This window comes from Dipodomys merriami, unplaced genomic scaffold (genome assembly GCF_024711535.1).
Source record: "Dipodomys merriami isolate MVZ:Mamm:240054 unplaced genomic scaffold, mDipMer1.0.p SCAF_50, whole genome shotgun sequence".
Lineage (NCBI taxonomy): Eukaryota > Metazoa > Chordata > Mammalia > Rodentia > Heteromyidae > Dipodomys > Dipodomys merriami.
In genome coordinates this window covers 7,227,174-7,251,656 of record NW_027206069.1, presented here as the reverse complement: position 1 = coordinate 7,251,656, position 24,483 = coordinate 7,227,174, and the positions used below count along the sequence as shown (strand labels likewise).

The 24,483-nt window shown below is 50.2% G+C and overlaps 1 long non-coding RNA gene across 2 annotated transcripts; it reads left to right on the top strand.

Annotated features, from left to right (window-relative positions):
- The first annotated feature begins 605 nt into the window (after positions 1–605).
- LOC138810570 (uncharacterized) lies at positions 606–23,054 on the top strand. 2 transcript variants are annotated; one of them, XR_011367171.1, is made up of 5 exons: positions 606–655; positions 7,799–8,066; positions 8,353–8,626; positions 10,001–10,225; positions 22,821–23,054. It is a non-coding gene; the product is annotated as an uncharacterized lncRNA (long non-coding RNA). The 2 variants fall into 2 exon arrangements; XR_011367172.1 differs by lacking the exons at positions 606–655; positions 7,799–8,066; positions 8,353–8,626 and adding an exon at positions 9,165–9,270.
- Positions 23,055–24,483: the final 1,429 nt, after the last annotated feature.

Genomic DNA, 24,483 nt, shown 5'->3' with positions numbered 1-24,483 from the left:
CAGCCTGGATAACTCCTGCCTGTCCCCTTTTAACGGCCTCCCCTGCCTTCAGAGCATGCTCTTCTTTTTCTTTTGGTTCTGAGATCCTTTGGGGACTGCCCTTGGCCACATGAGTCAGACAGGCTGGATTCTGGTTTCTCCCCCAAACTCTTGACACAGGAAACGATTCCCCAGAATCTACCAGCTGATGAGTGGGAGTCAAGAGCAGGACTCACATCATCGCCAGGCTCCCAGGCCGGGGCTCTTGTTGGCGTGCTGGCCTGGGGGGTGGCCTGGCACAGTGGGATGACAGCAGCAGGAAGGGCCTGAGTGGGAACATTCTTACAGTCATGGGGCCGACGCACAGGAGCCGGGCTGTGATGGCGTCCAGCAGAGGTAAGATTCAGAAGTCTGAAAGCTGGATACCACCACACACCACCCCCGTCTTTGGATGTCATTAGTGGCATAGCTTGATTGTTCCTGCCACCTACTTGGCTATTCACGCCTTCCATCTAGGGTGTATTTCTTGAATCAAACGTGGAGTCTTCCTGAAACAGCCTTATTCATTTACTTATTAATGACCCACATTGACTAACCCAGAACATTCTGTGAGAACCATTCCCTCACGCCCACCTGCCAGAAACCACAGGAAGAAAGAACACCAGCGTGGCTTGGGGTAAGAGCATGCCCAGCACCCTTGCATTACCCTGGGAGGCGGGGATGAGGGGTCACTTTCTGGCTGCCCATCTTCCTTGTGACTCTCTTTCTGAAGTCACTGGTAGACTAAGCAGGCTCCAACTATTAGCAGGGCTCTTTAGTTTAGCTCAGGCTCCTGCTTTCTATTCAAGGATCTCTTTGCTTTGTTCTCTGGGACACACTGTTCACAGTGGTGACCCAGTCAGGATCTGGAGGGCAAAGAGCTTAGGCTGCCTCTTCCAAGGTGCTGCTAAAGCAGGCGTGACGGACTCCAAAGCCATGTCTCCCCCGCCCCCGGCCCTCCACCTCCCAAGGGGGCTGTCTCAGAGGTCCCTTGGTACATCTCGGAGATGGTGATCCATACCGGAAGTCTGCAGCATGGTAGGCAGAGACCATGTGGGAGGCCCTTAATGGTAGAATCCATAACTATGGCCAATTTTCAGTAATTGGTGTCATTTTCCAGGGAATTCCAACCTATTGTAGCTGCTCCTTTGGGGTGCCTTTGATCTCTACCAGTCTCCTTGAGACACAAAATAATGTTGTCATCTTCAATTACTCCAAAAGACAGGGTGGCCTTGACCGGCCACCAGACGTCATCAGTCCATACCAGACAGGCCCCCATGGAGGAAGGCTGCACCCTGGACAAGGGGAGGGGGCTCGGAGGCTGAAGGCTCCAAAGCCAGCTGATACTCAGTGTGTGGATGGAGCTCAGAGTTGAGGGTTGGTGGGCCCTGTTGGAGCGTATTAAGGGGCTCAGGTTGCCAATCACCTGCTCTGTGCCAGGCATATCTCTGGAATATTCTCTTCTGCTAGGGCCTTCTGTTATCTCCATGTACTCAAGGAGGAAATGGAGGCCTAGAGAAAGTTACACAGCAGGTAAGGGCATGGTTTGGGGTGGGCCCTGGTCATGGATGCACCGAGCAAAGGGTCCTAGATAGATGGCTTCTAGAAGAAAGCTTCATTGGTGCTAAGCTCTGAACCCTGAGTCTGCCTCCCCTGTGGTCTCTGGATTTGCAGATGGTCATATCCCAAGCTGCCCGCTGCCCTCTGAGTCAGGTTCACCAGGTGTCCCTTGAGTTCCAGGATCTGTGTGTCTGCCACACAGATCCTTTGTTGCACTCTGGTGAGGGCCCTGGGTGGTTCCCAGGACATCACTTGGGATGTAGCAGCCTCACCATCTGAAAGACCTGTTCCCGCAGGGTGGGTGGACAGTGAAGCATGAGGATCTGAGAAGGCTCTTCGGCTACGTGGCTGGGATTGATCACATGACAGGAAGTTACCTGTACCCACTTCTTCATCTAGGGATACAAGCACAGAAGACTCAGATTGTTGTTAGCAATTAGCCTGCACAAAAAAGGTCCCTGTTGATCTACAAGTCCAAGTCCAAAAAATTCAGCTCCTCTCCAGCCCCACTTCCTGGGCTGGGCGGGGGAGGGGGAGGGGGAGAGGGAGGGGGAGGGGCACCTCAGGTGTGGATGTGGGTGCTCATGCTTCTTGCTCCCAGGGTCCTGCAGGTAGGCATAGCTGTCCTGGCTTCACAGACCCAGAGCAGCAAAGCCAGTGGCAATGCCACCGCCAGCTATGGGCAGAGCTAAGATTGGAACCAGGTCTATTTTATCATCCAAGTGATAGCTCTTAGCTGCCACTCCAGGCCACCAGTTTTGCTGAACCCTGAAAGGGGAGGCTGCCACATGCAGATTTCTTTCCTTCTGGGCTGATCCTAATCTGTTAAGTGCCAGCCTGAGGGGCCTGAGCCACAGGTTTACCCCACCCCTCCCCCAGTGCGCTACCATCGCTGCCCTGGGGACCAAGGTGCACCTGCACACTCCCACAGACCTTTGCACTGCAGTTTGGAAACTTGACAAGAACCTTTTTCTATCTTTCTTGTCTTCCTGCCAAAGGCTTCTGTATACATACGTAACTCAGCAGACATCTGGGCTACTTCCTTGTAGAAGTGAAGACGGATTTTCACACTCCTCCTGTGTCAGCTAGCTTCTAGCATTTCTAAGGCCACTTCCTCCTTCCCCTTTAAATTGCTGTTTATAACTCTATCCACGCCTATATTTGCTGGTGTCTGTACCTGCTACTCACCCTCCCTTATCTGAAAATTTCAGGTGGAGGCGGGACTCTGAAACCACAAATCATTAATCCTCTGTTTATGTAGAAAGGAACCCAGAGAAAAGGTCAGCCTCCACGGGAAGCCCCCATAAAACCAATCTGCAGACCCAGGAACAGAGCAGGAAGGCAAAGCTGGTTCGAGCGCATGGCCCACCCAGGCCCCATGTGCCCCATGTAAAGGGTGCTGTGTGGAACGAGGTGGGCTCCAGAGTCACTTGGCTCCTGTCTGATTCCAGCTGTGCGGGTTTGAGCAAGCTCCTGACCACTCTGGCTGTTGCTTCATTGGTGAACAATAAGGGTGGTGTTTACCTGGCTGGTTCTCAGGAGGACTGATGTCATATGGACTGTGAAGCTCAGCACAGAGATGCACCTGGCTAGGACTCAATGCCTCTGCAGTCTGTGGCTGGCTCTGGGAGATCCAGTGTGGGAATGGGGGCAGGGGAGTGACGCTAAGCAAAGGCTATCCCTCTCTGCACTGGTGTACTGGCTCACCAGATCTGTTTCCTGCCTGGGGCATGTGAGAGAGAGAGAGAGAGAGAGAGAGAGAGAGAGAGAGAGAGAAGGAAGGAAGGAGAGGGCGAGAGAGAAGGAGAGACAGCAAGCACAGGATTCTGATATAATCACACCTATAATCCAAGCTACTCGGGAGGCTGACATCTGAGGATCAAGGTTCAAAGCCAGCCAGTCAGGGAAGTCTGTGAGCCTCTTATCTCCAATTAACCACCTAAAAGCCCAAAGTAGAGCTGTTGTTCAAGCATCAGTCTTGAGTGAAAAAGTTCAGGGACAGCATGCAGGCCTGGAGTTCAAGGTCCGGTACTGGCACACATGCATGTGCATGCACACACGCATACGCACATGCATGCGCACACACATGCACGCAGCCAGGGAGGACAAATTCTCCAGTTAAAGGCAGGATAGGGAGGGACAAGCACAGACTGATGAACCTTGTATATCCCAGAGCAGTCCGGAAGGGACCCAGCCGTCTGGCACCCACCCTCCTCGTGTCACACACTCTCCCTTGGGCAGCTGGGGAAGCTCGCAGAGTTTGTTTTTCATCAGGTTTTTTATTTTCTGCCACCAACTTATGCATGTCTATTCCTGTCCCTGCTCCCTTGGTAAGCAGGAAAGGACATGGCCCGGGGACAAAGTAAAGTGCAGATGAGGAGAGGAGGCTGATGGGCATCAGGACACACATATTGAGCTCCTGGAAAGAACAAGACACCACAGGGTACAAATGAGCAAAGTAGGCTCCATCCCTCACAGATCTACATTCTCTTGTAGAAGGTTGAATACACCCATGTGTAGGTAGTGAGACAGCACGTAGCAGGAAGGCCAATGAAAAATATAAAGCAGGGAAGAGGATGGAAGGGGAAAGAAAAGAGACAGACAAAGGGGTTAGGAAATGGTTCTCCCAAGAAGGGACATTTGAACAGCCTTGGATCAAGATGAGGAAGTAGCTTTTCTGCAGAAGGAATAGCAAACGTAAAGCCCTGGGGGTGGTGTATTAGTCAGCTACTGCTGCATAACAAAACATCCCCAAACTCAATCACTTCCTTATTCTTGATGATGATGATGCCTCTGCAGTCAGTTAGTGATTGGCTGGTGTAAGGGACGTTCAGCTGGCTTAGCTTCAAGCTGCACTTCTGTACCCCTTTTTCTCTTTGGATAAGCAGACTAGGGAGGACACAGTCTCCAAGTGGAGGCAGGACAGGGCTAGGACAAGCACAGACTGACGAGCTATTTTCAAACCAGTCCTGGAACTAGCACATTGTAGTTCTGCCCATCAACCAAACCCCACTCTAGAGTCAAGCTTGGTGTCAGGAGAGCTGCAGGGACAAGAGGAGTGAAGACTCAGATCACCAGCATGCGCCAGCACAGGCAGGGTGCCCACAGCAATTGCTGAAGGAGTAAAATTGATTTTGTTGACATTCGTGGAAGAGGAGCTGCAAATGGCCAAAACATGCATGAGAAAAGGTGTTCATAAGTCATCAGACACACAAAGTCTAGCTACAGGAGCTCTCTCTCATTCATATCCACCAGAATGACTAAAATTTATCAAAAAACACAAAAATCAGAGTGTGTATGAGGATGTGTTGCCTTTCATTTGAATGTACATCAGAACACAACTGCTTTAGGACACTTTGGTGGCTTTTGCTGGAGTTGAACACACATGAAATGTACGGATCAGGAGGGCCCAGGAGAGGGGCTCATGTGAGAACATGAGAGACAAGGAACTCTAGGTACAGATTGGAGGAGACTGACTGACAGGAATGAGAGCAACATGCCAGTTGATGTTCCTCGTGACCCGAATTCACTGTGACAACTTCCTCTTTTGCAATCTTATTTTTTTTCTTGCCTTATTGCATTGGCTGGGATGTCAACTGGGAGTTTGAAGATGAGGAGAGGCATGATATAATTAGTAGTTTTAAAGGCACATTCTGGCTGCCCTGTGAAGAACAAATGGGACAGGGTGTGGCAACCAGGAGGCCCAGGAGGAGACAATTGCAATAATTCAGGCCCTAGCAATTTGGACCAGGGTGGAGAGATATAGGTGGAGCCCAGAGATATTTTAAAAGTATTGCTAATGGACTTTGTCTGCAATACCAGGAAAGGGAGATAAGGAGATATGGAATAGGCAGCCAGCTGAGGAGGAAGAGATCCCAAAAGTAAATGAAGAACTCATTTCAAAATCCAGGCAGTAGCCATGGACTGAGTTAAATGCTGCCTGGTGGATGGGGTTGAACCGTGGCCTCTGGGTATGACATGTGGGATTCTCAGGAGATGCTGTCTGAGGCAGGGAGGGGGACACAGGTGCTCTGTGACCTGCAGCTCTGGATTGCAGAGGTAGTGACCCCAGGAAACAAAGGAAAGCACCCCAGCCTCCTAACACCACTCACAGTGACCCCAGAGCTGCAGAGTTTGTTGTGAGCCCTGGCCCTAGCCTGCTGTTGTTAGACCTTGCGCCTGCTCAGGTCCAGGTGAGTGGTCTAGAAAACGTTAAGTTTTCATGCAGAGAAAATCCTCTAGCTTGGTGTTAACCACAAACCCCCACTAAAACCACTCAGCAAGAAGGGGAGGTGTGCAGGGTCACTGCCCACCCTCCAGCCCTGGGTCCTCCCTGTTTCTAATACGTGATGACCAATTCACTGGCCAATTCACTCAGGTCCATTCATTGCTCGCACATTCACAGCTCATTTACTCATAAGCTATGGGTCAGAGTCATGTGTGCATATTATTTTGTGCATGTACACATGTGAGCTGCATGTACATGCATAGTGTATGTACATACATGTGTACATTTGAGAGGGGGGTCTGACATAGGGGAAGGCTGCACAGCAAATGAGCACCAGGGTAATAGCAGGAAGCACAGCAATAGGGAGGGAGAGATGGGCTTCATCCGGGTGGGTGGAACTGGCTGGCGGTACAGCGGGGGCTTGGTTAGAGCTGGGATGAAGAGGTCTAGTTGTCTGTAGCGAATGGGATGGGAAGGCCTCGGAGGCAGCTGGAAAGGACCCTGGGAAGGCAGGGAGCCACAGGGCTTGCAGAGCTCAGAGCAGGAGCAGGGAGGAGGCTGGCAGAAGGGGCACTGCCCACGTATCGATCAGAACTGGCAATCAGCAGGGGCTGCCATCAACTCCCTTGCTTGAATAATGACATTTCCTGGGCATTTGCTTGTGTGCCAGGCCCTTCAGTAGAAAGTGTTAGGTGCAGCTGTTTTGGTTCAGTGTTGGCCATGAGGGAAAGGTTGTACCTGCTGGGAGTGCTGCCAGACCTCCCCTGGTGAATCATGGAGTTGGGCAGGAAACACAGACGTGGTGGCCTTTGTCTGCTGCTGCTGCTCCTCCATAGCAGGACAGTGCAGACCAGGGATTCCTAAGTGAGAAGTTCCTGTGCCCTGCGAGCCCCTCCCCTCCTGCCCGGCCCCCTTCACAGGTAGGGCACGGGGATAGTGCCGTCCTCTCCTCCAGGGCTGGTGAGCAGAGACCTCAGCGTGGGCTGCTGCCTCCTCTCGCTGCAGGGAGGCAGTGGGCTGCTCAGGCGGACTGCTTCTGCAGGCTGCCATTGTCATCGGCCTCCCTGCATGTGTCAGCTCAAGTCGGCCACAGGGGTCACTGTTCCCTGGCTGTCTGCAATGGCAGATTGCTCAAAAGATGTTCCTCCACTGGCAGGTTGGGGGTCTCAGGGTTCTATGCCCTCTAGAATCCAGCAAAGGAAACCATTCGGAACTCAGTCTGGCTGGGTGAGTGGAGGAAAGTTAAAACTGGCTGGGTGGGTAGAGGAAAGTTAAACCGTCCACAAAGGTCAGGGGCTGTCCTCCTGGTTTTCCAGGCAGAGGTCAGCCGGGTCCGGAGCCACCTGAAGGCCTTCCCACACAGGACATGCAAGGTGGCTCACGTCGTGACCAGGCATGGTGGCCAGCAGCCCAGAACACAGTGCAAGATGTCAGCAGTGTTTACCTCTGGCCTCAGCCTGTGGGGCCTTCCTCTAGCCTAGGGATGAGGTTCAGAGAGAGAGAGATCACCCCACTAGCAGCCTAAGGAACCGAGTACACCCTGTGTGGCTGCTTCTGACCTCAATCCTGAAGTCTCAGAGTCTCACTGATGTCATATTCTGTTGATCAAGTAAGACACTAAAGCCAGCCTAGACTGAAGGAGTAGAGAGCAGGGTGGTGGAATTCGATTCTGTGTCCTGATGGGGAGGTAGAGACAGCATGGTACAGAAGATCATGTGGGACTAGAAGGTCTATGGGGGCTTTCTGTCCCACCAGGCTTTCCTTCTAGAACATTCCTTGTGCGCCCCTCCACCCCGAGCATACCTCAAATAGGTAGCCGATGTTTGTTGTGTGATCCTGAGTCTCTCCCAGACATGACCCTGGAAATATCAGTTCCCATGAAGCGTTGTCAAGTGTCAGGTGAAACCTCATAGCTTCCAAGTTCCGGGTTCTCATTCCAGTTCCACCCTGAGCCTATGCTACGTGACCTTGGCATCTTGCTTTACCTTTCAGAGTCTCAGTTTCATGACTATTTAGTTGCACCTTCCCTGCTGGACTCCTGAGATGATTGTGGACAACCAACAGAACAATACAAATGAAGGAGCTTTGCACACTGTGAAGGAGCCCAGGGAGCTGATGGGAAGGACAGCTCCATCTTTGAAGACCCGTGTGCACCAAACATTCTGTCGCATAACTCTCCCAACCTTGCTGGGAGGTAGGCAGCATTACAAGGGAGGTGACGTGTTCCAACATGCTAAATTTCTTATTCAGGCTGCTTGTGGTAAGTTTCCAATCCCGTTGGACCCTAGTGTCTGAGTGGGCTTCCTTGAACCAAGCCTTTCCTGTTGCTATGGAAACAGAGAGCTCTTGTTGAGCTGAGGGGCGGGACTCTACAATTCTGACTTCCAGCAGTGCTCTCTGAAGGTTGAATGATTGAATGAATGATGAATCAGTGACCAGATGGATGAATGAATGAATGAGCTGGCATTTTGCTCAAGGGCCTTCCAGACTACAAAAGCTTAATTGCAACTCTTACTCTTGCATTCTTTACCCCCTTCGGTTTACAGGTGGTTGCCTAGGTGAAATCCAAGTTTATTTCAGATTGCCAGGAGCTACACATCTGTTAGGGACTCTGCCTTGCTCCCAGGCCCCGCCCCCTCCTTCCCTCCCTTCCTTTCTCCTTCCCTCCTTCTCTCCCTCCCTGCCTGCCTCCCTCCCTCCCTCAATCACAGGCTTCAGAGACCCTTTGGGCACCAGGCTTGCCCTGGGAATGCTGCAGCCTGCCATTTGTGTCATCCCAGTGTCCTTCCGCCTTGAACTGTGCTCAGCCTGCAGACACTGGTGAGTGAATAAACAAATGGAGGAGGGTTCTGCGTGCACGATACTTCTGGAAAACACCCAAATCTTGTTCCAGTTCAGTGAAAAGCGAGCATCTGGCTTCAGCTGGGGTTCATTGGGCTCTGGGTCCAGGGTCAGCTCCGTCCAGGGCTCTGTTAAGGAATGCCAGGTTTTTGCCTGAGCGGGGTGTGGGGGAGGGGGGGGGAGGGGGGAGGGGGAGGGGTGACTATATAAGAAGTCTGAGCTCAGAGTGCTCAGGGTGCCTTTGTGGTGGAGGGGCAGGAAGGGGCTGGAAGCCTTTGTCTTTGCGGGTCCCCAGGACCCTGGCGCTGAGGCTGCAGCTGAGACAACCGGGTGTGTGCTGAGCACACTCCAACACTACGCACAACCTTGATCATAAGACCCTTAGCTGCATCAGACAATGCACAAAGTCTGGCAAGCCTGGAGGGGGGAGGGCACCCTGGAGGGGGAGGAGCGAGGGGAGGGCTCTGAGGCCTCTTTGTTCACCAGGGGGTGGTTGCTTAGCTGCCTACACAAGTATGCAAAGCCTCCCTGACCCCTGAGATGGAAAAAAACCTGTGGCCTCTGTCCACCAGAGGCAGAATCCAAGTTCAAGGCTGAGGATCTTGGGCCAGGGAGCAGAGCTGGTAGGTCCTGGGGCCCAGGAGGGCAGCTGCAGGGTCCCCTTCCTTACTAGAGGGTCCCAGTTTTGTTTTGTTTTTTTTGGTCGGTCATGGGGCTTGAACTCTGGGCCTAGGCGCTGTCCCTGTGCTCTTCAGCTCAAGGCAAGCGCTCTACCACTTGAGACAGAGCATCACTTCCAGTTTTCTAGTGGTTTATTGGAGATGAGTCTCACGGACTTTCCTTTTTTTTGGGGGGGGGGGTCCAGTCATGGGGCCTGAACTCTGGGCCTGGGCGCTGTCCCTCAGTTCTTCAACTCAAGGCTAGTGCTTTACCACTTGAGCCACAGCGCCACTTCCGGCTTTTTTCTTTTTGCTTATGTGGTGCTGAGGAATCAAACCCAGGGCCTCAGGCATGCAAGGCAAGCACTCGACCACTGAGCCACCTTCCCAGCCCTCTCATGGACTTTCCTGCCTGGGCTGGCTTTGAACCGTGATCCTCAGATCTCAGCCTCCTGAGTAGCTAGGATTATAGGCTTGAGCCACCGGTGCCCGGCTCCAACTCTTATTTGCAGATAAGGAAGTCCAGGCTTAGAGAGTCCAGAGTGCTTGTATAAAGCTGGTGAACTGGGAACTCTCATAGCCCCTGTCATAGGGTGGCAGGTGACAAGCCGAGAAAGTCCTGGGGATTGTGGAAGGATACTTCTGCTTGTTTTGGAAAGTGAGTTTGCTTGGGTTTTTGTTGGGAACTCTGCAGGAGGCCACCAAGTAATTGAAAGAATGTGGGCCTTGGACCTTCTACACTTGCCTGCTCCAGTTCTAGCTCTGTTTACTTGGAGCAGTCTGTCTGACTTCTCTGTGCTCTCTGCCGGCAAATGTACCTACTTCACAAGTTCATGGAGAGAACAGCAGCACAGCCCACAACCACAGCCAGGCCCCAGCAGCAGGTCTCACACCAGGACCTATGTCAGCTTTGACACAGGTAAGCCTGGTGTCTCCCACTCTATAAAATGTCAGGAGGTCCAGGGCTGGGCCCAGAGTGAGGATCTTACCCCCAGCACCCTGGCCACCTGTGGCCAGGATAGTCCTGGCCCCTCTCCCCCATCCTGCCTTCCATATCAGTAAAATGGAGCTGGCTTACACCTCACACACAGGGGTTCTGTAGAGTTTGACAAGGCCACACTGAGAAACCCCATGGCAGATGCTCTCAGGACCACAGCGGTTACTGTTGACTGCTACAGCCACCCTAAGGGTATCCAAGGACACCCAACCTGCTAGCCAGGCCTGACCTGGGTGGTCTGCAAACAACCAGACTCCCAGGACTATGTTTCAGAGCCCAGAGCAGTCTGGGAAGTGTCTGGGACAGCCACCCGTCAAGAATAGTATTTTCAGCCAGCCAGCATGGGGGATGAGAGAGCCCCCTACTGGAACGCTGGCCACATCCAGGGGGCCTGACTACCTTGGCTTCACTTTGCTTGCCAGGGCCTGGTTGGCAGCTCCACTTGCCATTTGGACAGATCCTTCTGGCCTCTGGGCTGCCCTTAATGAGTGTCTCAGACCTGGCCTCCTCCCTGGTGAATCCTTCTGTACAGCCGAGGAGGCAAGACCTGCCTCTTCAGGTTCAGGCTGTCCATTCTTCCATCTCTCTAACCACCCTCACTCACATCTTCTCTAGAGAACAAAAGCAGAGGGAACCCTGCACAGACCTGCCGTGATTACTGGAGGCTGTTTGTGGAGACAGAGCCACGGCCTCCACCACTGGTACCCGGTCCTCCTGGGGCCTGTGGGAAGGGTCTGCATCTGCGCATGTGCTTCCCTCCCTTCTCCCTTCTTCACACTGCCAGCATCTTCTCTTCAGCCAGTTCTCACTGAGCTCTGCAGGGGGCAGACATGAGCATGGGCACCCAGCATGCAAATGAGGCTGGCAAAAGCAGGTGCAACAGGCCCAGCAGATGACTGCCTTTGCCCCCTGGAATTTGCACAGAGGGTGAGGACAGTGGTTGGACTGCTTCTCTGCCCATGCTCATGCGGCTGGCCCCGTGGGGAGTGGCCCTGAATGCTCTCATGATGTTTAATAAAACAAGGGACTTGCTCTGGATGCTGGATTCACAAACCCAACTGTCTCCTCAGGGCCTTTCCTCTTACGGGAAACGCTCCCTCCTCCCCCATTCTTCTTACAGGTAGCCATTGTAGGGTCCAGGTGACCATTCCCTGCTCTAAATTTTTCTTATAAAAATATTCCTGGGAGTCTGATCCCAAGGCCTCATGCCTGTAATCCTAGCTACAGGAAGGCAGAGATTGTAGGGATCACAGTTCAAAGCCAGCTCAAGCCAAAAATCAGTGAGACACTCATCTCAACCAACAAGCTAGGAGTGGTGGTATGCACCTGTGAAGATAGGCTGTGGCCAGAGGCATGGGCAGGAAGATCACAAAAACTCAAAACCCGCCAGGCACCAGGGGCTCACGCCTGTCATCCTAGCTGCTCATGAGGTTGAGATCTGAGGATCGCAGTTCAAAGCCAACTCAGGGGCAGGAAATTCCATGAGACTCTTATCTCTAATTAGCCACCAAAAAAACAGAAGTGGTGCTGTGGCTCAGGTGGTAGAGCACTCGCCTTGAGCTGAAGAGCTCAGAGACAGCGCCCAGGCCCAGAGTTCAAGCCCCACAACTGACAAAAAAAAAAAACCTCAAAACCCTGCCTGAAAAATGAAGCAAAATGGCTGATGTATGACACAAAGGAAGAGTGCCTGCCTAGTAAGTCTAAGTCTTTGAGTTCAAATCCCAGGACTGCCAAAAAGAAAAAGAAAAAAGAAAAAAATAAAAGCTCTTGGCTTGAAGGTCTACTGGACCAACTACATCAACCTAACCTCACTTCCAACACCTTTGGAACTTGTCCCAGAACTGGCTGTTTCCTGGCTGCTAGTTGGGACCCATTAAATAGAACATGTGAAGAGGCTAGGAATGTGGCTTAATGGTAGAGTGCTTGCCTAGCGTGCATGAAGCCCTGAGTTCGATTCCTCAGTACCACATACACAGAAAAAGCTGGAAGTAGTGCTGTGGTTTAAGTGGTAGAGTGCTTGCCTTGAGCAAAAGAAGCTCAGGGACAGTTAGTGCCCAGGCCCTAAGCTCAAGCCCCAGGACTGGCAAAAAAAAAAAAAAAAAAAAAAAAAAAAAAGTCTCATGGAGCATTGGGCCTAAGATACCCCCCATACCAAACCCCATAATGTTCCAATCCCTGGTTTAGGACCTGTGCCACCCCCTCCCCCGTGCCCCATCTGTCATCTGTGAATAATAAGTATCACCTACCACCACATAAGGGTGACATAAATCACTCTTGATGGTAGACTACATTGGTTAGGGAGGTCTGACAGGAAATCGTCTGGGCATGGTGAGGGCAGATGCCACCATTGTAGGCCTAATTCCATTTTTTTGGAGGTTTTTGCCTGCAATGGATGAATCCATGGTTGTGTAAACCCACAGACACAAAGCCAACTGTATACATGCAAACAGGCACATATACACATATACATACATATACACATATACACATACACCTGCTGTGTGCATACCTTTTCCCCATTCCATCCTCCCCCTCTGTGGCCAGGCACACTTGGGTCCCCAAGGCATCCTGGGAGTTGAGGGCCATGTCAGCTCCTTGAGGCTGTTCCTTTAGGAGGCTGCTGCTTCCTGGAGTTACAGCCCAGCCTGGGGCGGCCCCCCCCCCCCCGTCCCTCCTAGCCAGGGCCTCCCCTTCCCCACGGTGGCACCTCTGTGACTCTCTGGCCTGTGGGCGGCTGGCTGGTGGTGTTCTGGGGAGCAGGCCTCTTCCCGCCCTGCTCCCAGCTGCTCATTGCCCCATATGCGGTGTGGCCAGGGCCTCCCCTGCAGGCTGGAGGTTAGGAGAGTTTTATTGCTATTTCCATCAAGACAAGGGCCATGAGGGGTCCTTCGGGCCTCCCGGAGTCCCTTTATTGGAAGTGGCCTGCAGACACAGCAGGGGCGGCCATTTCCAGGGGAATCTGGTTTCTCTTGGTGCTCACACCCGGCCTCTTTGTGTTTGACTTGGCACGGCCTCGGCCTGGCCTGTTCTGATCCGCACCTCGTGTTTGGGCTTTTGTGGCCTGTCGGTGGACGAGGTGGCGCAGCGTGGCCATTTTCTCGCAGCCGCAGGGACACAAACAGAGCTTTGTGTCAGGCTGTGGCAGGTGGAAAGGAAAGAGTTCAGGCCTCTCTAGGGCTGGGGGGTGGGGGGGAAGCTCTGGAGTTTGAAAACATTAAAATGCAAATAAAACCCCATTCCTCCTCATCTGTACCTCAGGAACCCAAGCTGGCCCACGAGAAGACTCCAGGCTGGGGCTCAATTACTGCTGGCTCCTAGGGGACCCAGAATAGGAAAGAGGCGGGTGGGATTAATTTTCTGCAAGGGGATTTAAAATTTTAAAACCCCAAACGGGGGTTAAATTCACGAGCTCTGAACGACAGATGGCCACAGTGGTGCTGGCAGTCCGGGCAGAAGTGGGCATGTGCAGAGAGCTTACCTGTGTGAAGCCCTCCCCCTCCCCCCCCAATGCGGGGGGGGGGGGGGGGAGGAAGGTGCTCCTCCCCAAACTCAATGGGTTATGGCTGAGCAGCTTATTTTAAATGGAAGAGTCAAAGGTTGTGCTGCCAGCTGGATTGTTTTCCCCAAATTCCTGTGTTGAAGTCCTGATCTGGTCCCTAGGCCTCTATATATGATTGTATTTGGATATAAAGCCTTCAAAGAAATAGGTAAAGCTGGGTGCTGGTGGCTCATACCTGTGACCCTAGCTACTCAGGAGGCTGAGATCTGAGGATCACAGTCTGAAGCTACTCTAAGCGGGAAAGCCTGTGAGACTTAGCACTGAGCACCAACCTTGAGCTTTTGAAAAAGCTAAGGGACAGCACCCAGGCCCTAAATTCAAGTCACAGGGCAAAAGGGAAAAAAAAATAAATTAAAACAAGGCCATAGAGCCAGGTGCTGGTGGCTCACGCTTGTAATCCTAGTTACTCAGGAGGCTGAGATCTGAGGATCGCAGTTCAAAACCAGCCCGAGCAGGCAAGTCAATGAGACTCTTACCTCCAAGAAACTACTAGAAAACCAGAAGTGGTGCTGTGGCTCAAGTGGTAGAGCACTAGCCTTGAGCTGAAGAGCTGAGGGACAGTGCCTAGGCCCAGAGTTCAAGCCCCATAAACCAAAGAAAGAAAGAAAGAAAGAAAGAAAGAAAGAAAGAAAGAAAGAAAGAAAGAAAGAAAGAAAGAAAGAAAGAAAGAAAGAAAGAAAGAAAGAAAGGAAAGAAGGCCAATAGGATGGGCTCTGATGCTCTCTGTCTGTGTCCTGTTAAGAGATGTGGACAAAGATACCTGCAGAAAAAGACCAGGTGAGACGCAGAGGGGATGCAAAGGGGATACAGGAGGGACACAGGGAGACAGTGACAAGACAATGTGGAGAAGAGAGGACTCAGGAAACACAGGGCAACCTGGCCACCCCTGCCCCCTGCATTGCAGGCACCATAGCCTCTGCGGCTGTGCATAAACGCAGCGTTGTTGTTGAAGAGACTCCGTGGCACTTCATCAGAGTAGCCTTGTAAACACAGCCAGCAAGGAAAGGCCAGGTGTCAGAAACGCATGATGCATTTGAGAGACGACCCCCCCCCCCCACACACCGTGTACGGAGCACAGGGGGCTCATTCCACCATCCCTCCCAGCTGTGCACTCTGCTCACCATCCTGTCCTCTCCTCTCCTCTCCTCTCCCCATCTCCTCCCTCTCCCCTCCCCTCCCTCTCTCCTTCCTCCCCCACTCCTCTCTTACCTCCCATCCTTTTTCCCTCCCTCTCCCTCTCCCCCTCCTAACTCCCCTCTCTTCCCCTCCTCTTCCCTCTCCCTTCCCTTTCCCCTCTTTCTCCTCTCTCCATCCCCTTCCTCTTCCCCTTCCTCCCTTCCCTTCTTCCTTCCCTCTCCCCTCTTTTCTCTCCCCTTCCCTTCCCTTCCCCTCTCTAATCCTCTTCTCTCTCCCTCCCTCTCCCCTCCCTCCCCTCTTCTCCTCTTCTCCCCTCCTGGAAGCTGAACCGTCTCAAAGCTGACACTGACCTTGGGTGCAAATAGCTAATTTGTGAGGTGACCCCAGGAAGCCACAAGAGGTTGAGCTGTGAGTGGGTTGTGGCAGTAGGGACCCTCACCCTCCACACGTGAGTCTCTACAGCACCCTTCAGGATTGCCTATCACGTGACAGGAAGCTGGCGCTGCCTACAGCCACCCTGTGCATCCGTCACCCCTGGGTACTGACCCCAGGGTACTGCAGGAGAAGGTGGTAGGCACAGGGACCCCAGAGGTGACTGGGAAGGAGTGGCTGAGGCCAGGGTGGGCCCTGGTGGCCTCTTCCTTTGGGGACACTTAGCTTCCAATGGCCATCAGTTCCCTTCAGTAAGATATCGTGATGGACTAATGACCAGCCCGTGATCACACGCAGCTGTGGCGCCATACATTCGGTATTATTTAATTCTTCAGATGCTCTCACTCAGAATAGTTGTCAAGGCACCATTGCAGTTAATTGCCTCACAGCTAGACATTTAATCTAATATTCTCTACCACCATAATAAGGTTCTGTGCTGTTATTTACCCAGCCTTGAAAGACATATTAAAATTTATTACATAATTCACACCTATAAATAAATGACCATTAAACACAAGTATGTGAGAAGTATCATATTAAATAACTAAACTAGCAATACCCTATCCTAGTTCAAGACTAATTAGTTGCACATTTATTCTTGTCAAACTTCAAAACAAGGAATACAAAGCCAGCAGAAGATTCATGTATATATCATATAAACTAGCTTGCCAATTCAGTGATACTTATATAATTTACCCATTATTAATTAACCATTCGTATGTGACATAGAGCATTTACATCACACTTTTCTGTAGATATTACTTAGTCATTTAAACAGTAATTAAATTGATAATAAAGTCACCCCACGAACCTCTAAAACATCACATTTTAACTTCAAAATAATTAAAACCATCTATACTACAGTTTTCTTCTTCACATTTCACTCAACCCCTTTTATCTATTTTCTACAATGAACTTACAAAAACATTGGTAATCTATTTCACCTAATTCATAATCCTATTTTCTCCTGTAACAACTTAAATGCCAGTGGAGATGATTGCTTTTCTACTACGTATTCTTCATCCATATTAGTGAAGCTTATATAGAAAGCAGGACACTTAAAATACCTAGAAGAATTTTATTCATTCCATAAAAACAAAAGGTTTGGTCCTGGCTTTTCTGTCAGCAAATTTAGAAAAGTGAATATCCTTGAACCAGTAAGTGCCCTTACATTCTTAAAGAATACCCCGGCACCAGTGGCTCTTGTCTGTAATCCTACACTCAGGAGGCTAAAATCTGAGGATTCCAGTTCGAAGTCAGACTACAAAGACAAATCCAAGAGACTTTTATCTCTACATAAGCAGCAAAAACCCAGAAGTGGAAATGTGACTCACTAGCCTTGAGTGAAAAAGTTAAGTGTTTGAGGCCCTGAGTTCAAGCCCCAACACTGGCACACTCACACAATTATTAAAGAATAAAAAGAGTGAAAATCAGTCTCACAATGACACCATACAGCTCAGAGCCACACCACTGAGATACAGCAGTGATAAAAGTTAACCAAGTTTGATTAAGTTATTCTGACATAGAAGCTTGGTAAATTTTATGCCAACCAATTCAGTTATACAATTAATCTCAATTCATAAACAAACTACAGCATAAACAGTGTTAGAGATGAAGAATTCATCAAGCTATAAAAAGCTACAGATAAAATACAAATAAACCATAAAGGTAATTTTAATATTCTGATACACAAGAGCTAAGACCCAGCCTGGGATTATACCCCTCTATGCTCAGCGGTCATCACAAACAATTCACAACAAAATGATTCGCCAGAGTACTGCTACCCACGGCTTACAGCTCACAAAAGAATTTAGTCCAGCCAGGCACCAGTGGCTCACTCCTGTCATCCTAGCTACTCAGGAGGCTGAGATCTGATGGTCCCAGCTTCAAGCCAGACAAATCTGAGACTCCAAAAGGCTGAACGTAGGGGTGTGGCTCAAGTGGTAGAGTGCCAGCCTTGAGCAGAAAACCAAGCAAAAACACTAAACCTTGAGTTTAGGCCCCACTATATCAGTATGAGTGCACATGCATGTGCACATATAAAACACACACACACACACACACACACACACACACACACACACACACACACACACACGATAAACTCAGAGAGCAACCTGCACCAAAACTCCTTTGTTTACTAAAAACATCACTTCTAGCATAAGCAGTGTTTAGAGACACCTGCCCACTGCCATAAGTTTAAGTCCTGTTGACGCCAGGGCTGGCCAGCAGGTGCTGGGCCTCCGATCTCCTGGCTCCAAGCTCCTCCTTGGGGACCTGCTTTCCCTCCCTCCACACTCGACCCTCTTGTCCGCACTGTCAGGGACAGAAAAACGAGTGCTTTTCCTCCTCTCATCACTCAACCAGCACTTCTGACATGAGACCTGTTCCTGCCTACCCTACCACCACCAAGCAAAGCCTCCACACACTTACCAGCTGGTTGTCCCCGACCCCAGTTCTGACACCTTGTACCCGAGGTGAGCGCTCAGGCCCCAGACCACCCTGGTCCAGGTGCCGGGTCTTCCCTGTGCTCCTCACTGGCTAGAAGCTGGGGGCTTCCTTCACAGGTCCCGTTTCCTAGAGTGGCTCACGGAGCCCAGGCAACACTTAGCCAGGCATGGCACAAGCTGTGAGTCTCCAAGTGCAAGAAGAGGGCACAGGGATGCCTGGGCGGGGCTCGCAGGGGTCGCAGAGCAAGCACAGCTTCCTTCAGGAACCCACCTGTGTTCAGTTAACTGAGGCTCCAATGCTGCCCTGGGGATTATGGAGAAGTATGCAGGCACAGGTGTTACTGGCTAAATCATTGGCTGTGAATTCACCTGTCTGCTCTTTACCTTTCCTCTGTGCTGGTGTTGGGGGGGAAACTCACCTTGCCTGAGCTGGTCCAGAGCTGTCCAGGAGTTCAGCCACCAGCCAGCTCAGCATCCAAGTGACAAGGCCCAAAAGCCTCAGAGCTGTGTGCCTGGATCCATGGTAGAGACCAGACACAAATGTCCTACTACGAACCTTTACATCTGCTGACCAGTCACTTCTCTAGCACACCCCCCACCCCGGCCCTCTCATGCTTGGACTTTGCTGCTTGGGAGAGTGGGGGGGGGGAAGAAGGAGGGCTCACTCTTCCCCTCCCCCAGGGTCTCTGCTTGGCCCCTGACATCTACCTGGAGGCCATGAAGTTACCCCAAGACCTGTCTCTCACAAGGGGCCTTGAATTCTCAATTTGTGATTTTTTTTTTCCAATTTGTTTTAAACAATGAGGAAATTCTATTTTTCTAGTATTTCTTTGCTTTTGTTTAAAGCATGTGAAGGGCTTTATTGAAGCAAAGTTTACATTTCACATAATTCACTTATTTTAAGTTCATATTCACGATCATTTTTAATTTAGTTGTGCGTGTGTGTGCGCGCGTGCGCGCACGCGCGCCAGTACTGGGGCTTAAACTCAAGGTCTTGCATTCTCAGTAGGCTTTTTTTTTCCCCTCAAGGTTGGTATTCTGCCCCTTGAGCCATAGTTCCAATTTTTTTAATTTTTAAATCAGGAAGTTGTTTTCATGTAAGGAAGTCCTCTTGGTCAAGTTTTCTTTGATGATTAGTACTTTCTGAATACTAAGACTTTTGTTGGGGGAAGAGGAGAGGGGTCAGTCCCAAGGCTTGAACTTAGGGCCTGAGCACTGTCCCTGAGTTCTCTGCTCTACCACTTGAGATACAGCTCCACTTCCAGCTTTTTTGATGCGTAATTGGAATCTCACAGACATTTTTGCCCAGGCTGGCTTCCAACTGCAATCCTTAGATCTCAGCTTCCTGAGTAGCTAGGATTATAGGTGTGAGCCACTGGTGCTGGGCCAAGACATTTGTTTTTCTATTTCAAGATCACAAAGATTTTTCTCTGTTTTCTTCTGTGATTCCCTAGTGTTAACTCTTAGATGTAAGCTAAGTTTGCATGTGTGAGGTAGTGAATCTGGGTTTTTTCAAAAGACAGAGTTAGGATGTCTATAATAGGCATAAATCCTTCTCTAGTTCATAGTGGTGCTTCTAATTCAAATCAGTACTACAGTTACATTTTTTTCCCTATGACTTCTGCATCTACTTTTTTCCATACCAGGCATGCTGATTTTCAAGGACATAAGAACATTAGGATTCAAATCTCCTATCATTAGTCATTAGGAGGACCTCATCTGATATAGACAGTAGTATCATGATAGTATTAATCTACCGTCTCCAATTATGATTACTGAAACTTATAAAAGTGGAGTAAGACAAGGTGAAAATAAATAGTGAGAGTGTCTGCCACACTGATTGCAATGGCCATGGTGGGGTCTGAAGTGATGGCTTGACTCACTTATTAGGCAAATACTGGGTGAACATCTGCTCTGGGCCTGGCCTCTGCTAGCCCTTGTGAGCTGAGTGAACAAGACAGGCAGCTCTGGCTCTTAGAAATTCCAGGCCTCTTTCAGAGAACACATTGTGCATACCAGGAAAATAGTCCCAACTTTGCCAAGTGGCAGTATTTCCTGCTGGGGAGGACAATGGCTCCAGCAGTGAGAAGTTCCACCTTATTTGAAAGTAGCGGTCTTCACAGGAGAACATTTGCATTTCTTGCTTTGACAATGCTCCCACACAGAGAGAAAACACAAACCAAACAAAATATGGTCTCCATGCCTCGGGTTTCTGCTTTTCATTTTCTCCTTTGGGGCCCAAATCAGATTGACATTTCTAAGGAAGTTTATCGGTGGTGGAAATGGAGCTAGCTTTTAAAAGCCAGGAACCCTTCCGTTTGAAGCTCTTGTCTCTTGGCCTGTATCTTCTGTTTTTAAACAGGTGGTACTGTGACCTCTAGGCTGAGCCAGTCACTGAGCCCCAGCCTTATCAGGAAATGCAATAAGGGGGCTGAAAGGTCACCTTTCTTCTTCCATAGAATGCTAAAACTTCACAAGGAAAACATTCATTATCTGATCACTCGTGGGCAGAATTAATAGCAGTCCAGAAAGAGGAGATGGTCTCTAAGTTCAGCAGCACCATTCCCCCTCTGCAACCAGGGAAGAAAATCTCTAAAAACAAGATTAGGCTGTCAGCTTGTGCTCTCTGCACAGTTTGTCTCCCAATCCATTTAATTCATCCGCATCTATCTGTTCATCACCTGGGTGCCAGGCACCATCTTTTGAAAGCAACCTGAAAGCCTGGTGCTGGTAGCTGACATCTGTAATGAGGATGCTAAGATCTGAGGATCCTAGTTTAAAGCCAGCCCAGCTAGGAAAGTCCATGAGATTCTTTTTTTTTTTTTTTTTTTTGTCGGTCGTGGGGCTTGAACTCTGGGCCTGGGTGCTGTCCCTCAGCTCTTCAGCTCAAGGCGAGCGCTCTACCACTTGAGCTACAGCACCACTTCCGGTTTTCTGGTGGTTTATTGGAGATAGGAGTCTCACGGTCTTTCCTGCCCGGGCTGGCTTTGAACCGCGATCCTCAGATCTCAGCCTCCTGAGTAGCTAGGATTACAGGCGTGAGCCACCAGCGCCCGGCTTCCATGAGATTCTTATCTCCAATTAGCCACCAAAAAAATCCGGAAGTGGGACTGTGGCTTAAGTGGTACAACACCAACCTTGAATGAAAAAGGAAAGGTTAGCACCCAGGACATGAGTTCAAGTCCTAGTACCAGCACACATACAAAGAGCAGCCTGTAAGGAAGGTCAATCAAAACTTCTTGCTCACTCTCCACGGGCTGGCATGAGATTTCACATATAGTGCATCACATAGTCTTCATAGCAAAGGGAATCATAGGTGAGGAGACTGAAATGAAGAGAACCTGGCCAGGGCAAATGTGAAGAAGCCAGATCTGTCTGAGTCTATGGCTCCTACCTAGAAAAGCCCTGTGGAGAATGAGCAGAAACGCCTCAAGCCTGAGCAGTGACCAGAACAGTATATGTGCACACATACTTGTGTGTATGCACATGCATGCATGTATCTCTATATACATAGTTCTGTATACCACTACACATGTTCTGGTTCCTTGCTGAGATAGTAAATAGCCTCTGGGACTTTGAAACTGGTCAGAAAGCAGTAAAGTCACCAGCAATGATGACTTTTTCTGACCCTTCTCTCCATAGACAAAAACCACCATGAGGACCCTCAAGAGTTCATTGAATATACCCTTACCACAACCTTAGGCACAAAGGGGTGACATGGGGCTGGAGGTAGACCAGTTGACCCAGTCTACTGAGTCTCTAGGTTTCCAATAATGTGACCTAGTTGGAATTTCTCCTCTCTATTTTCAGTCTATGTTCTCCTAACCCTCAGAACAACTAGAACCATCTGTCCAAAATTGGGTGATTCAGCCATTGAAGCCTAATGACAGAGTGTCTCTTGATTAAGCCAGGCAGACTGGATTCTGCTGCTTGCTGCCCACGTGCCCAGCTGGTCACAGGAAGGTTTTTCCATAGCTCAGCTCCAGAGAACATGAACCCCAGTTGATCAATTCAGGCCAAGGACACAGGTTACAGGAGGGACAGCTGGGTCCAACAGGATCTGAAAGGGCACATGGCAGTCCTGCTTTACTTTCTGGGAATATTCCAGATAGAGGCTTCCAGGGTCTCTGGGTCACACAGTAGAGCTGGACATGGCAGATAAGCCAACTAACATTTCCAATAAACTGTAGCTAAAGGGAGCAGACAAATCGCAGCCTGGGTGGGGTGGGAGTCTAGGCAGGATGTGTAGAATACAGGCTAGAGATCTTTTGTACTGGATGGTTAAACAGATCTAGTCTTTCTGGAAAGACTCTACCCTGGAAGCCACTTCAGTGGCAGCCATCCTTTGGCCTGCTCTTGGGCCTGAGGTCATTCTTCCTTCAAGCTCTCCGAACTGCTGGGGTTACCCTGTCCAGTGAGGACCAGATTATCCCAAGGTCTACCATCCTAGGTAGACTTTCTCACTGTGGATGATGAAACTTCAACACAAACTGGCTAAAGTGGAGAGAAAATTAACTTGTCTGCATGGAGACTCATGGATAGAGTGAACTTAAAGGCAGAAATAATGTCCAGACTGGTCACAGAAAGTCTTCCATCGCCACCAGAGAGCTATCAGGCTCTGATTGTCGTGCCCTCCCTCTGGCTAGCAGCAACACTAACCCCACAGCATGAAGGACAAGACAGGTCAGGGAGAGGAGATCTGACTTCAAGAAGATAGGAGAATAGCGTTGTGGCTGAGTCTAAAAGGGTGGTTCAGAATAGTAAGACAGAGATGGGGAAGGATGCTTCAGGCAAGACCAAGAGCTAAAGCCAGCAAAGTGGTGCAGAGAGGCAGTCCGCCTGGCTGGGCGACAAGCCCTTACCTTCACCTATTAGAACAAGAGGAGCTTGGCTTTGGTTGGGAACCTTAATGAAGGGTTTGTGTGGACTTTGCCTCCAGGTTCCCACTCTGGAGGAAATCCTCTTCTACAGCTGCAGTCTCACGTATGGTTGGTGGCATCCAGAAGATGGTGGAAGTCCAAACACAGGACCAGCTAGTCGGGCACACTGCCCTCTGCTCCCAGATCTGAGCCAACTCATACCCCAGCCCAGAATCCAGAAAGCAGAGCCGAGAAGCCCTCTGTCTCCAGGAGGCGGCCTAGATCCATTCTAATCCACCCAATAAAAGGTTCCCAGTGTGTGTCCGGTTGCCATGGGCCTGCTTTCTGCGTCAGGCGCTCGGCCCATCCAAGCTGACAATTGAATAATATTTGTATTTTTAGGCATGGGTCACATAATCCTTTTTTTTCTTCTGCCAGGTCCGCCTCTGCCCTGGAGCACTAGGGTCTGGACTTGTGTATGGCTTGGAAATGAACACTGCCGCCGGAAGCTGGGTGGGTGGTGTCCTGCCAGGCTGGACACTGTGTCCTGGAGTTAGAAGGCCTTGTGTCTCTGGGGGTCTCTTTTGTCTCTTGGCAGAGCGTGGTCACGGTGGTGGGTGTTGGGACAGGCCTGAGCACAGACATTGCCATGTGGAAACATTGGCACTGTGGCAGGGAGGGGGTCAGGCTGGGGGCAGGGGTGGCATGTGATTGGTGCCATGGGATGAGGTGACAAGGAACAGGTGACCTTCCAGGCAAGTTTCCAGAATCAATCAGAGCCAGGGATGCTCACTAATACGTTACTGGTATGAAGTGGAGGCCCAATAGCCTAAGTGAAGAAGGGGTTCAGGAATATATATTCATATTAGTGGCACATAGCTGATCAGGTAAGGATACGGTTGGACCCCAGGCTCAGAGCCTAGGTCCTTAGCCTGGACACCTGGCATTCACACTGGTGGGTTCTCTTGTTCTGAAGAACTCTGCAAGTTGGGCAACAGACTCAGTGCTGAGAGTGAAACATGAACCAGTCCACAGGTGATAGATCTTTTTTTTTTTTTTTTTTTTTTTTGTCGGTCATGGGTCTTGAATTCTGGGCCTGGACGCTGTCCCTCAGCTCAAAGCTAGCGCTCTACCACATGAGCCACAGTGCCACTTCCAGCTTTTTCAGCTTATGTGGTGCTGAGGAATCGAACCCAGGGCCTCATGCATGCAATGCAAGCACTCTACCACTGAGCCACCTTCCCAGCCCCATGATCCAGTCCACAGAACAAACAGCATCTCCTGAGTTTGCCCCGTGGTATTTGTGTGGGACGTTGGGTAGCACCAAGTGGGGCAGTTCTACTCCATGTCCCCAAATGATGCACAGAAAGGATGCGGAAGAGGTGGGGGATAGTCCTCAAAAACTGACAGGAAACCGGAAGATCTGGCTTAGAAATGGCAGATAGCAAGGCAGCCTCCATTTCTCCATTTGTATATTGGGAGTATAATGACGACGTCTGCCTCATAGAGTTTGGGGAACTGAGATCATTTCTGAGCCTGACAGATGGTAACTACCATGTAAGAATGAGCTCACCACTGTTCGCAATAGCTAGGATATGGAAACAACCCAGATGCCCCACCACAGATGAATGGATCCAAAAACTGTGGTATCTATACACAATGGAATATTATGCAACCATTAGAAATGACAAAATAATGGCATTTGCAGGGAAATGGATGGAGCTAGAAGGAATCATGTTGAGC